The sequence below is a fragment of the Bison bison genome, unplaced genomic scaffold (assembly GCF_000754665.1).
Source record: "Bison bison bison isolate TAMUID 2011002044 unplaced genomic scaffold, Bison_UMD1.0 scf7180017864193, whole genome shotgun sequence".
Classification (NCBI taxonomy): domain Eukaryota; kingdom Metazoa; phylum Chordata; class Mammalia; order Artiodactyla; family Bovidae; genus Bison; species Bison bison.
In genome coordinates, this window is record NW_011494765.1 from 559,116 (window position 1) to 570,719 (window position 11,604).

General features: G+C 39.0%; 1 protein-coding gene across 3 annotated transcripts in view; it reads left to right on the top strand.

Annotated features, from left to right (window-relative positions):
* RABGAP1 (RAB GTPase activating protein 1) overlaps positions 1-11,604 on the top strand; it is a 170,058-nt gene that overhangs the window by 9,010 nt on the left and 149,444 nt on the right. The window contains exon 1 of one of the 3 annotated variants that reach the window (XM_010844021.1): positions 6,678-7,458. The exons of the other annotated variants lie outside the window; for them this stretch is intronic. The gene's annotated coding sequence lies outside the window, so the exon portion shown is untranslated. Of the gene's footprint in view, positions 1-6,677; positions 7,459-11,604 lie in introns of those variants that run through there. 3 annotated transcript variants of the gene reach the window in all.

The window sequence follows — 11,604 nt, forward strand, 5'->3', positions numbered from 1 at the left end:
TCTTATCCCGCGGGGCTGGGCAGGCGAGACTGCGTTCAGCTCCCTCGACGAGCCGGGTTCTGAGGGGAGCAGTGATTGGGGGGAGGGGGAGCAGCGGCCCTGGGGGCGGGGGGAGGACGCATGCGCAAGCGGGAACGCTCGGACAGCCCCTGCCCAAACCGGTTCCCCCTGTCTGGGTGGGTGTATGCCTTCCCGGTGGTGCACTTGTGGCCGTCTCCCTCGCCCCCGCTGCAAAGCTGGTTTGTCTCTTGACTTTTTATGTTTGGAGAGAGGTCCTGTTTGAGAATTTGGCTGCTCCCTCAGCCTCAGTTTCTCCCCGTTGCTCGCTGGGCCTGTACCTGTGACTTAGGCTGGCTTCGGCCTCAAGCTAGCTTCCTGGGCTGCGCCTGATTTGAAAAGCTTGCTTTATTCTAGTGTCGGTGTTCCTTCTCGTGTTGGCCATTCCGTCTCATTTTCCCAGCTGCTATCTAAGTGTCCCCAGTAGCCCCGTCTTCCCAGATTCTTTTAAGTGTCTGCCCCCAGTACCTCATTGTTGTATCGTGATTCCCAGCAGCCTAAAAAGCTTTAGGTGTTGAACCCGAGGATCACCCTAGACTTCCAGGAGTTCGCTGTCCATTGCCTGGTGGTACTTTGGTGTCCCTTCTCTTCTAACATTCGGTTTATTATCTGCAACTGCCTTTACAGTCATCTCCATACTTACGGTTCCTTTATCTTGGAAGCAAAAGCCCTAGCAGACCATGCTGTTGGTACGCTATAAGTGCCCCATTAAATCGTCATCCGACTTGAAGAATTGGAGATCTTTTGAGGGTTTTTTGTTTGTTTGTTGTCGGGGGCGGGGGTGGGGAACAGGGTTTTACAATTCACTTGATATATTCATTCAAATAAACACCTGTATTCACATACGTGGGACTGGACTAGTAAGTCGCGAGTGTGTGTCTGTATCCCAGCTGCTTTGTTTAGGAGGGGAAAAAAAAAACGAAGAAAGTGAATTGAACTGAGTTTGTCACATTAAAACTGAGGTTTAGAAAGTTGAAAAACTTAGGTTCCAAAGGAGTGCACGTTTTCCTTTTTAAACGAAGGACCTGTTGGCCTTAATTCTAGCGTGTATAAGGTGCTATTTTAATGTATATTCAAGGTTTTATTTGAGTTTACTTATTAAAAATTGAAAATGAGTAAGGGACAGAGTTGTCTTCCTTTGTAGACCTCAGTTTCTATTAATAAAATTTGAGTCCACGATTGATTTGTATTTATTAATAATGGGTTCGGTACGTATTATCAATTCAACTTTGTCATTGAAGTTGAACTGTTGCTATGTTATGGTACACAGTTCCTTTTCGTTTCAGGTTTATAACTTAGTTTACAGTTAACTAGCTCAGCTCATCGGTATTAAGGTATATATTTGGGTACTTATTAACTGCATACAGTTTGGCATTTTTTTGCATAATTTTCTTTTTACTTTTAAATAATGTTAAGTATAGTTGATTTTGGCATAGTGCTCTATTAGCAGTTTGCAAGTGCTTAACCTGGATACAATTGTAGTTTAGTAGGACTGTAAAAGTGAAGGCACTTGTTTCCTATCTCTTCTACTGCATATTGAAAGAAGTGTATTATGCACATTATCTACATAAGGGAACATGGTTTTTCATAAACATATCTCAAACCACACAGCCTTGATTCATTAAAGAAGTCGTTTTCTATTATGGAGTACGTTTCTAGCTAAACTTTACAGCCCAGATTCTTTTATTTAGAGAAGTCATTACCTTTTATTGAGCACATTTTCAGTTGAAGTGTTTCCAGCTGACATGAAGCCTACTTTGAAGGTCTCGCCATTTCACAGTGATTATTTTAACATGTGCCCTTTGAGTACCGGCTTCAGAAAATAATTAGTTTAAGTCAGTTCTACTGTGGTGTGTCTTTATAGTTGCTGATGTGCTGAGTTTCTGACATGGGCTGCACAAGTGTTATCTTTGTAGTGTCAATATAATCAGATACTACACTTTTCAAGCATGTGAAATAAGTGTACGTAAAACTTAATCTTTCTTAGAGCTAAAACTCAAACATTAAAGAAGTACTAATTTAACCAGTGTTCATAAAGCAAGGTTTGGCATGCATTTGGGTGCTTTGTATGTAACTACCTTGTTTTATTGATTTTCCATAGTTAGATACTAAAAAAAGAAAGGCTAAGGACTTGGCTATCCATGGGTATACCTGATAAAACATATAAATTTAACAGCTGTTTCTTTTTGCATAAATTACCTGGTCTCCCTTCCCAGTCTGTCCAGTTTTTTGTTGATCCTAAGATCCTTATTCTTCAGAAAACTTGTAATCCAAAACAATACTGGATAGACACTTAAACTTACATTATAACCACTCTTGTTGACCCCTAACTGCCTTGTTTTTCTCTTCATGTGTAAAGACTGACCAAATATGGCAGTTTGCAAGTCATCAACAGTTTAGTTTATAGAGTTTAGCTTGGAAGTTTTCTCTTGCCAGAACAACTGTATTACTCTGAGGTAATCACCAGAACTTTTTGAAGGTTTTATATTTCTATCAAGTAGAGTTCTGTAAGGCCTAACTTTTCCCCCAAATCCCTTTTTCTGTGATCATAAAATAGTATAAATAAAGCCCTAAACTTGTTTTTAAGTTCATGCTTCACATTGAATGGTATATATTACCTTGGATCTAAAACATTTGAAGTATATTTTCTCAGTTGTGTGGCCTGGTGCTGAATTTGGAGGTTTAGGCTTCTTTGGAGTTAATGCATGGCTGTTACCTATCTCCAGTTAGTTGCATCAGCTTTTATGTAATAAGTCCCAACTCCTTGTCATCTGTTAATCTTTGTGGCAATAATTTTTTTCTGCTTAATAAAATATGACATCTCTTAAGGTACATTAGCAAATTGCTTTCTGTGATAACTTTAATAAAATGTTATTAACCCTTAAAGCTTAACAATGTTTAAAATTTCTTTTCCTCATTTTCCCTTATTTATATACACTTTGGTAGTTATAATCAAGAATCTTTGGTTATCTTATTTTCCAGCTTCTGAGGGCGGCCCTTGTGTCAGAAAAAGGAATTGATGTACAGAATATTTATTTGGGAATGTATTTTAAATGTTGTCATGGGTATTAAGAGATAGTATTTAAGGCTAAATTGGATTAAATGTTGGGTGTTTGTATAACACTACTGCTAAGAACTATGAATTAATCATTTTAATATTTTTACTGTAGATTAATAAACTTTCTTATGCCCTTAAAATATGCTGATGAACGGATTCCGGCAAGGTGAGAATAGAGATATGTCATGTAAATCTCTTTTGCTGTGATACATGATTTCCTCTGGTATACCTGCAAAAGAGAAATGGCTACATCTTTATCATAGTTACCTGTTGAATTCTCTGTGAATTGACGAAAAATCTGATTTTGTAACCTCAAAAGCTAATTCTTAGATTAAAAAAAACTGTTCCCTAACAGAAACATCTATTTGTTATTTTTACATTTTTGCTTTTTGGTTGTGAGGAAAGATCTTTTTAGACAGGTTTAAAAGCATCTGTGAGGAGGAGGAGAGAGGAAGGTTCAAGAGGGAGGGGACATATGTACTCTATGGCTGATTCATGTTGATGTTTGGCAGAAACCAACAAAATTCTGTAAAGCAATTATCCTTCAATTAAAAAATAAAGTTAAACAGAACTTGTAAACTATCCCCTAATAAAGAGATAATATATATTAAATTAAAACAGAAATCTCTGACACTAAATTGAGTATGTGTGAATTCTTTTATTTTCTTACATGGTGCCTATTCCAGTGCTGTGAGTGAAAGTGCTCAGGAAATGTTTTTTGGTTGTCCACTGCCCCCATTCATCCCAGGGACGGCGGAGCCTGGTGGGCTGCTGTCTATAGGGTCACACAGAGTCGGACACGACTGAAGCAACTTAGCAGCAGCAGCAACCCCCCCCCCCCCCCATTCAACACTCTTAACAAATGCCCCACCATCCTTGTATAAATATGGACTAGGGCACTCATACATCAAAAGATTCAGAAAACTTGTGTGTCTTCTGTTAAACATTCATGGTTTGTCTTCACACATTCCCCTGAAAATCAGAGGTCATGGAAAAGAGAAACCATTTTACTGCATTAATCTCAGGCTTTGGTCATCTAGCAAATGACTTGTTTGCTTGGCATTAAGTTCACCTGGTTTAAACATTTCAGATCCAAATATAGACAGGTTGGTATTCTAAATGGAATAGATTGATCGTTTTCACTATGTGTGAGAAGGAACTATATTGAGTAATTTCCTAAAAACAGGAAAAGTCTTTAGAAAATCCTGTATTGCTTAAAAATATTAGCTTTTATTTACAGAACTGGTGTAAATTATATTATGCTTGGGAAATCCACTCCAGAAAAAGTAAATACAGTTCAGTTCGGTCACTCAGTAAGGTCCAACTTTGCGACTCCATGGACTGCAGCATGCCAGGCTTCCCTGCCCATCACCAACTCCCGGAGCTTGCTCAAACTCATGTCCCATCAAGTCGGTGATGCCGTCCAACCATCTTATCCTCTGTCATCACTTTCTCCTGCCTTCAGTCTTTCCAAGAATCAGGGTCTTTGCCAGTGAGTCAGTTCTTTGCATCTGTTGGCCAGAATACTGGAGTTTCAGCTTCAGCATCAGTCCTTCTAATGAATATTCAGGATTGATTTCCTTTAGGATTGACTGGTTTGATCTCCTTGCGTTCTAAGGGTCTCTCAAGAGTCTTCTCCAACACCACAGTTCAAAAGCATCTATTCTTTGGCACTCAGCTTTCTTTATAGTCCAACTCTCACATCCTTATATGACTACGTGACTACTGGAAAAACCATAGCTTTGACTAGACAGACGTTTGTCAGCAACATAATGTCTCTGCTTTTTAATATACTGTCTAGGTTGGTCATAGCTTTTCTTCGAAGACGCTTGTCTTTTAATTTCATGGCTGCAATCACCATCTGCAGTGATTTTGGAGCCCCAAAATATAAAGTCTGTCACTGTTTCCGTTGTTTCCGCATCTGTTTGCCATGAAGTGATGGGTCCAGATGCCGTGATCTTAGTTTTTTGAATGTTGAGTTTTAAGCCAACTTTTTCACTCTCCTCTTTCAGTTTCATCAAGAGTCTCTTCGGTTCCTCTTTGCTTTCTGCCACAAGGGTGGTATCACCTGCGTATCTGAGGTTATTGATATTTCTTCCCACCATCTTGATTCCAGCTTGTGCTTCATCCAGCCTGCCATTTTGCATGATGTACTCTGAATATAAGTTAAATAACAGGGTGACAATATACAGCCTTGACGTACTCCTTCCCTGATTTGGAACCAGTCTATTGTTCCATGTTCGGTTCTAACTGTTGCTTCTTGACCTGCATACAGATTTCTCAGGAGGTAGATCAGATGGTCTGGTATTCCTGTCTCATTAAGAATTTTTCACAGTTTGCTGTGATCCACATAGTCAAAGGCTTTGGCGTAATCAATAAAGCAGAAGTAGATGTTTTTCTGAAATTCTCTTGCTTTTTCTATGATCCAAGGGGTGTTGGCAATTTGATCTCTGGTTCCTCTGCCTTTTCTAAATCCAGCTTGAACATCGGTAAGTTCATGCTTCATGTACTGTTGAAGCCTGGGTTGGAGAATTTTGAGCATTACTTTACTAGCGTGTGAGATGAGTGCAATTGTGTGATAGTTTGAATATTGTTTGTCATTGCCTTTCTTTGGGATTGGAATGAAAACTGACCTTTTCCAGTCCTGTGGCCACTGCTGAGTTTTCCAAATTTGCTGGCATGTTGAGTGCAGCACTTTCACAGCATCGTCTTTTAAGATTTGAAAGAGCTCAACTGAAATTCCATCACCTCCACTAGCTTTGTTCATAGAGATTCTTCTTAAGGGCCACTTGACTACATTCCAGGATGTCTGGCTCTAGGTGAGTGATCACACCATCATGATTATCTGGGTCGTGAAGATCTTTTTTGTATAGTTCTTCTGTGTATTCTTGTTACCTCTTAATATCTTGTGCATCTGTTAGGTCCATATCATTTCTATCCTTTATTGGGCCCATCTTTGCATGAAATGTTCCTTTGGTATCCCTAGTTTTCTTGAAGAGATCTCTAGTTTTTCCCATGCTATTGCTTTCCTCTACTTCTTTGCATTGATCACTGAGGAAGGCTTTCTTATCTCTTTGCTATTCTTTGGAACTCTGCATTCAAATGGGTATATCTTTCCTTTTCTCCTTTGTCTTTAGCTTCTCTTCTTCTCTCGGCTGTTTCTAAGGCCTTCTCAGACAACCATTTTGCCATTTTGTGTTTCTTTTTTTTTTTGAGGATGGTCTTGATCACTGCCTCCTGAACAATGTCACGAACCTCCGTCCATAGTTCTTCAGGCACTCTATCAGATCTAATCCCTTAAATCTATTTGTCATTTCCACTGTGTAATCATAAGGGATTTGATTTAGGTCACACCTGAATGGTCTAGTGGTTTTCCCTGTTTTCTTCAATTTAAGTCTGAATTTGGCAGTAAGGAGTTCATGATCTGTGCCACAGTCAGCTCCTGGTCTTGTTTTTTCTGACTGTATAGAGCTGCTCCATCTTTGGCTACAAAGAATATAATCAATCTGATTTTGGTATTGACCATCTGGTGATGTCCATGTGTAGAGTCTTCTCTTGTGTTGTTGGAAGAGGGTGTTTGCTATGACCAGTGCATTACAAGCCAGTTCATGTAATTTCACTACTTATATGGATTACTTCGAGTAGTCGGATTTATAGAGACAGAAAGTAGAATGTTGGTTGCCTGGGGGAATAGGAATTGGAATTTAATAGGTACAGAGTCTCAGTTGGGAAAGATGGAAAAGTTCTAGGGATAGGTGGTGATGATGGTTGCACTAAATGTAAAAGTCTTTAGAAAATCCTGCACTGCTTAAAAATATTTGTTTTTATGTTTACAAAACTGGTGTGAGTTATATTATGCTTGAGAAATCCATTCCAGAAAAAGTAAATATAGGGATGCTTAAAAATGTGTACGACTGTTAGAAATATAATATGACCTTGTGAATGAGTAGTATGTTAATATTAACTAATTTTCCCTGTGTTCCCACAGTTGGATTTCTTTTGTGGTCATGGCATCCAAGTAACTTAAATATTTAGTCACAGAGGTATTGTGTTGAAGGGGCATAAAGCCAGCATTCCTAGAGTTCTGGAAAAAACTAGAGTGCTGGTTCCTAAAATAGCCATAGGAACATGGAAAAACCACTTATATGGTTTATTTTTTCAGGTGTCAACAGTGTTGTACTCGATAATCAACTCAGTTAAAGACTGTTTTATGTGCATTTCATCCCCACCTCTTTTTGTACCTTTCATTAAAATATCAAGATATAGAGGGGAGACTGTGAACTTTGGAATCAGAAAAAATACAGATATCCCAAGTCTCAAACTTACTTAATATATGACTGAAGGTAAGATACTTAATGATGCTGATTCTCAGTTTCTTTGTTTGTAAAAATGACACTTAAAATGCCTGCATCATGGATTAGGATTGGGAGGCACCTGATATTCCTGCCCCCCTTCCCTTTCCTGGATGTTCTCATTCACAAAAGAATTAAAAGGACTTGGCCCCCTCATTTTATGTGTTAAAAGAACTGGAGCTATCACATGGTCCAAGTCAAATCACAAAGGACTAAGGAGTTCAAATCCCAGTTGGTTTTTCAGTAGAACACCAGACTGTTAACTTTGAATAAAGTCTTATTAAAGCTCGATTTGTCAGTAAGAAAGGGAAAAGTATAGTACCTCTGAAATCATTAGCTGTGGTGTTTAGGCATTTTTCTGTATTGATTTTGTGAGTTTTATCCTAAAGGTCCATAAAGTTACATTTAGGCTTTTAGAACTTTTATTGACCAGTGAATGGATAAACAAAGGGTGGTATATTCATACCATGGGATGCTATCTGACCATAAAAAAGAAAGGAAATTCTGACAAATGCTGCAACATAGATAAGCTTAGGAAACATTATGCTAAGTGAAATAAATCAACCATAAAAATACAAATACCATATAATTTCACTGCTTACATGAAATACCTCGTAGTCAGATTCTTAGTGGCGGAAAGTAGAATGTTGGTTGCCTGGGGGAATAGGAATTGGAATTTAATAGGTACAGAGTCTCAGTTGGGGAAGATGGAAAAGTTCTAGAGATAGGTTGTGGTGATGGTTGCACTAAATGTAAATATACTGAAAGCCATGAAACTATACACTTAAAAATGGCTAAAATGGTAATACTTATGTAGAAAGGTTGAATTTTTTAAATTTTTATTTAAATTAAGAAAGCTTTTGACTGAGTTATATTTCTTTAAGGTATCCTTAATGGTTCATCTGAAATCAAGCTCGAAGAGTCACTTCATAGTTTAAAGAAGTTAATTGTGACAGACGTGATGGGTTAAAATTTGCCTAACAGTGACTTTTTTGTAAGCTGGTTTTTCTTGCCTATATGTGCTGTAGGCCCACGATGGTTAAGTTTCATTTTCTTTTTGGTTTTTAAAGCTAAGCTAAAATTATTTGGAAGGCTTAAAGTAATAGGTTCTCTAAGCTCACTAAAATAATTCAAAGAATCAGTCACGAAATTCAAAAGTCAGACTTCAATAAAGACACCTCAATTGTTTAGCAATTAGTAGTGGTGGAACGGAATTTATTTTTCAAAGATGCGATGATTTTCCATGGAGTTTTGTTAGATTCATCCCACCCTTCCCAGGGATATGTTGTGAGAAGTTCATATGAAAACCAGTGCAGGGCAACAAACCTCAAATCCAGGAAAAAAGCTGAGATTAATATCATATGATTTTAAAATACAACTTCTTTGTAGTTGTTTAATTTTATTGAGCTACAAGCCCATAGGAATTGGCCTGCTAAGCATGTTTGGGACTTGACTCTCTTGCTGCTTTCTGACTTGTCCTTTACTGAACAGAGAGTAATCTTATCAGATCTGTGTTTTAGAAGAGTACAACTGGGAACAACATAAACTGGGAACAACATAGAAGATGGATTGGAATGGGTAGAGAATGGTGACAGAACACCAAGGAGGAGAGATGCATTCCTGAAAAGGACAGGCGCCTAGATCCCTGGGATTGGATCAAGTTCTACAGTTGTCTCCCTGAACTTAAGCATTATTGAGCCATTCTAAGCCTCAGTTTGTCGTATGAAGTTCATACCTATCTGGGAAGGGTAGTATGAAGATTAGTAACAATGCATGTAAAGCTTCTAAGTACTATGTGGGGCATACAGTTGATACTTAGGAACTGGTAAGTAGTGTTCTTTAAATTCAGCAAGATTATTTAAGTATCGTCCGTGTGTGTGCATGCTAAGTCACTTCAGTTGTGTCCAACTCTTTGCAACCTGTGGTCTGTAGCCTTCTAGGCTGTTCTGTCCATGGGATTCTCCAGGCAAGAATACTGGAGTGGGTTGCCATGCCCTCCTCCAGGGAATCTTCCTGATCCAAAGATCGAACCTGTGGCTTCTGCATTGCAGGCTAATTCTTTTAACACTGAGCCACTGGGAAAGCCCAAGTATTGTCTTTAAGACTCCCTAAAGCTGTACTCATTTTTTTCACTGGTGGAGCAACAGAAATGATGGAGATTGGGAGGGAAGTGATGAGAGAATGTTTGGGTTCAGAGGGAATCCAAGATTTGGCTCAATGGTGTTTAACTGCTTTTCACGGTTGGAAACCTAAAAGAAGAGTTAGTCAGGCACAGTCAAAAGGTAGTTGTGGTTGTTTTGTTGTTGTTTTTTTTGTTGTTTTTTTTAGCCTCTATCCCAATCATTCATATCTGCACCCCCAGAAATGCTTGTAGTGTAGCATGTTTGTCGTTCGTCCATCTCACAGTCTATAAACCCTGTTACTTAAACACTGAACAAGTATTAGCCATCCAGTCACATTTACTGAACACTGCCATAAGCAAGCATATGAAGATAATATAAGCAAACCCTTAAAGATCCCTGTCCAAAAGTAGTTAGTTCAAAGGGACTATGTGTGCTCATTGTATTCCCAGTGGTTACTGTGGTGGTTTATACTAAATAATTGTTTCCGAAATGAATGATCAATATAGGAGAAAAGAGGTATAACATTTTACTGTGTGATAAATGTAATTCTGTGATAGAATTAAAAAGCAAGCAAACAAAAAGCCTTAGGAGCCCTAGAGGGAAATAAGGATTATTTCAGAAAGGAAGAGGAGGTTAAATATTTGATTGTATCACTGCATTGCTTGTGGGGGAGTAGGACTAATTGGAGAAATGAAAACACACTCCAAGCTTAAGAAATGGCATGAGCAAAGGTTTGAAAGCATAAAAATGCATGGCATAATTGGAGTTCCCTGGTATGGTTTGACAGAGGGAGATCAGACTAGAATGAGAGATTGGCTCCAGATTTTTAAGAATGAATGATTTAAGGAATTTGGATTTTTCTGTTTTCAGTCAGGAGCAATCAAAGGAAGGGGTCGGATATGTGATCAAATCTGAATTTTAGAGATTAGCTATGAGGCCTTGATAATGACTAGAGAGAGTCTAGAAAGAGAGACTTATGTTGTAGCAAAGTTGAAAGAGAATAAAATGCAAGAGAGTGACATGAAAGATGGCAAAGAAAGAGCAGATTTGGGATATGTTTTGGAACTAAAATCTATTAGAATTCCAAGGGAGAATGAGAAAAGGAGTCAGGGATTGCGGGAGCGGTGGGGGGGGGGTACATTTCCATCTTGAATCAGTGGTTGTTAACCACTGATAAGGAAGCTATGAGGAAGAATATGCTTGTGTGAAGATGGGCTCTGCTTTGGATATATGGAGTCAATTTTGAGATGGGTATGGGATACGTGTAGCAGATCCCACCTGTGTATTCTCATAACACCATATGCATACCTATTACTATCAGATCAGATCAGTCGCTCAGTCGTGTCCGACTCTTTGCGACCCCATGAATCGCATCACGCCAGGCCTCCCTGTCCATCACCAATTCCCGGAGTTCACTCAGACTCACGTCCATCAAGTCAGCAATACGATCCAGCCATCTCATCCTCTGTCGTCCCCTTCTCCTCCTGCCCCCAATCCCTCCCAGCATCAGAGTCTTTTCCAATGAGTCAACTCTTCGCATGAGGTGGCCAAAGTACTGGAGTTTCAGCTTTAGCATCATTCCTTCCAAAGAAATCCCAGGGCTGATCTCCTTCAGAATGGACTGGTTGGATCTCCTTGCAGTCCAAGGGACTCTCAAGAGTCTTCTCCAGAATAACAGTTCAAAGGCATCAATTCTTTGGTGCTCAGCCTTCTTCACAGTCCAACTCTCACATCCATACATGACCACAGGAAAAACCATAGCCTTGACTAGACGAACCTTTGTTGGCAAAGTAATGTCTCTGCTTTTGAATATGCTGTCTAGGTTGGTCATAACTTTCCTTCCAAGGAGTAAGTGTCTTTTAATTTCATGGCTGCAATCACCATCTGCAGTGATTTGGGAGCCCAGAAAAATAAAGTCTGACACTGTTTCCACTGTTTCCCATCTATTTCCCATGAAGTGATGGGACCGGAAGCCATGATCTTCGTTTTCTGAATGTTGAGCTTTAAGCCAACT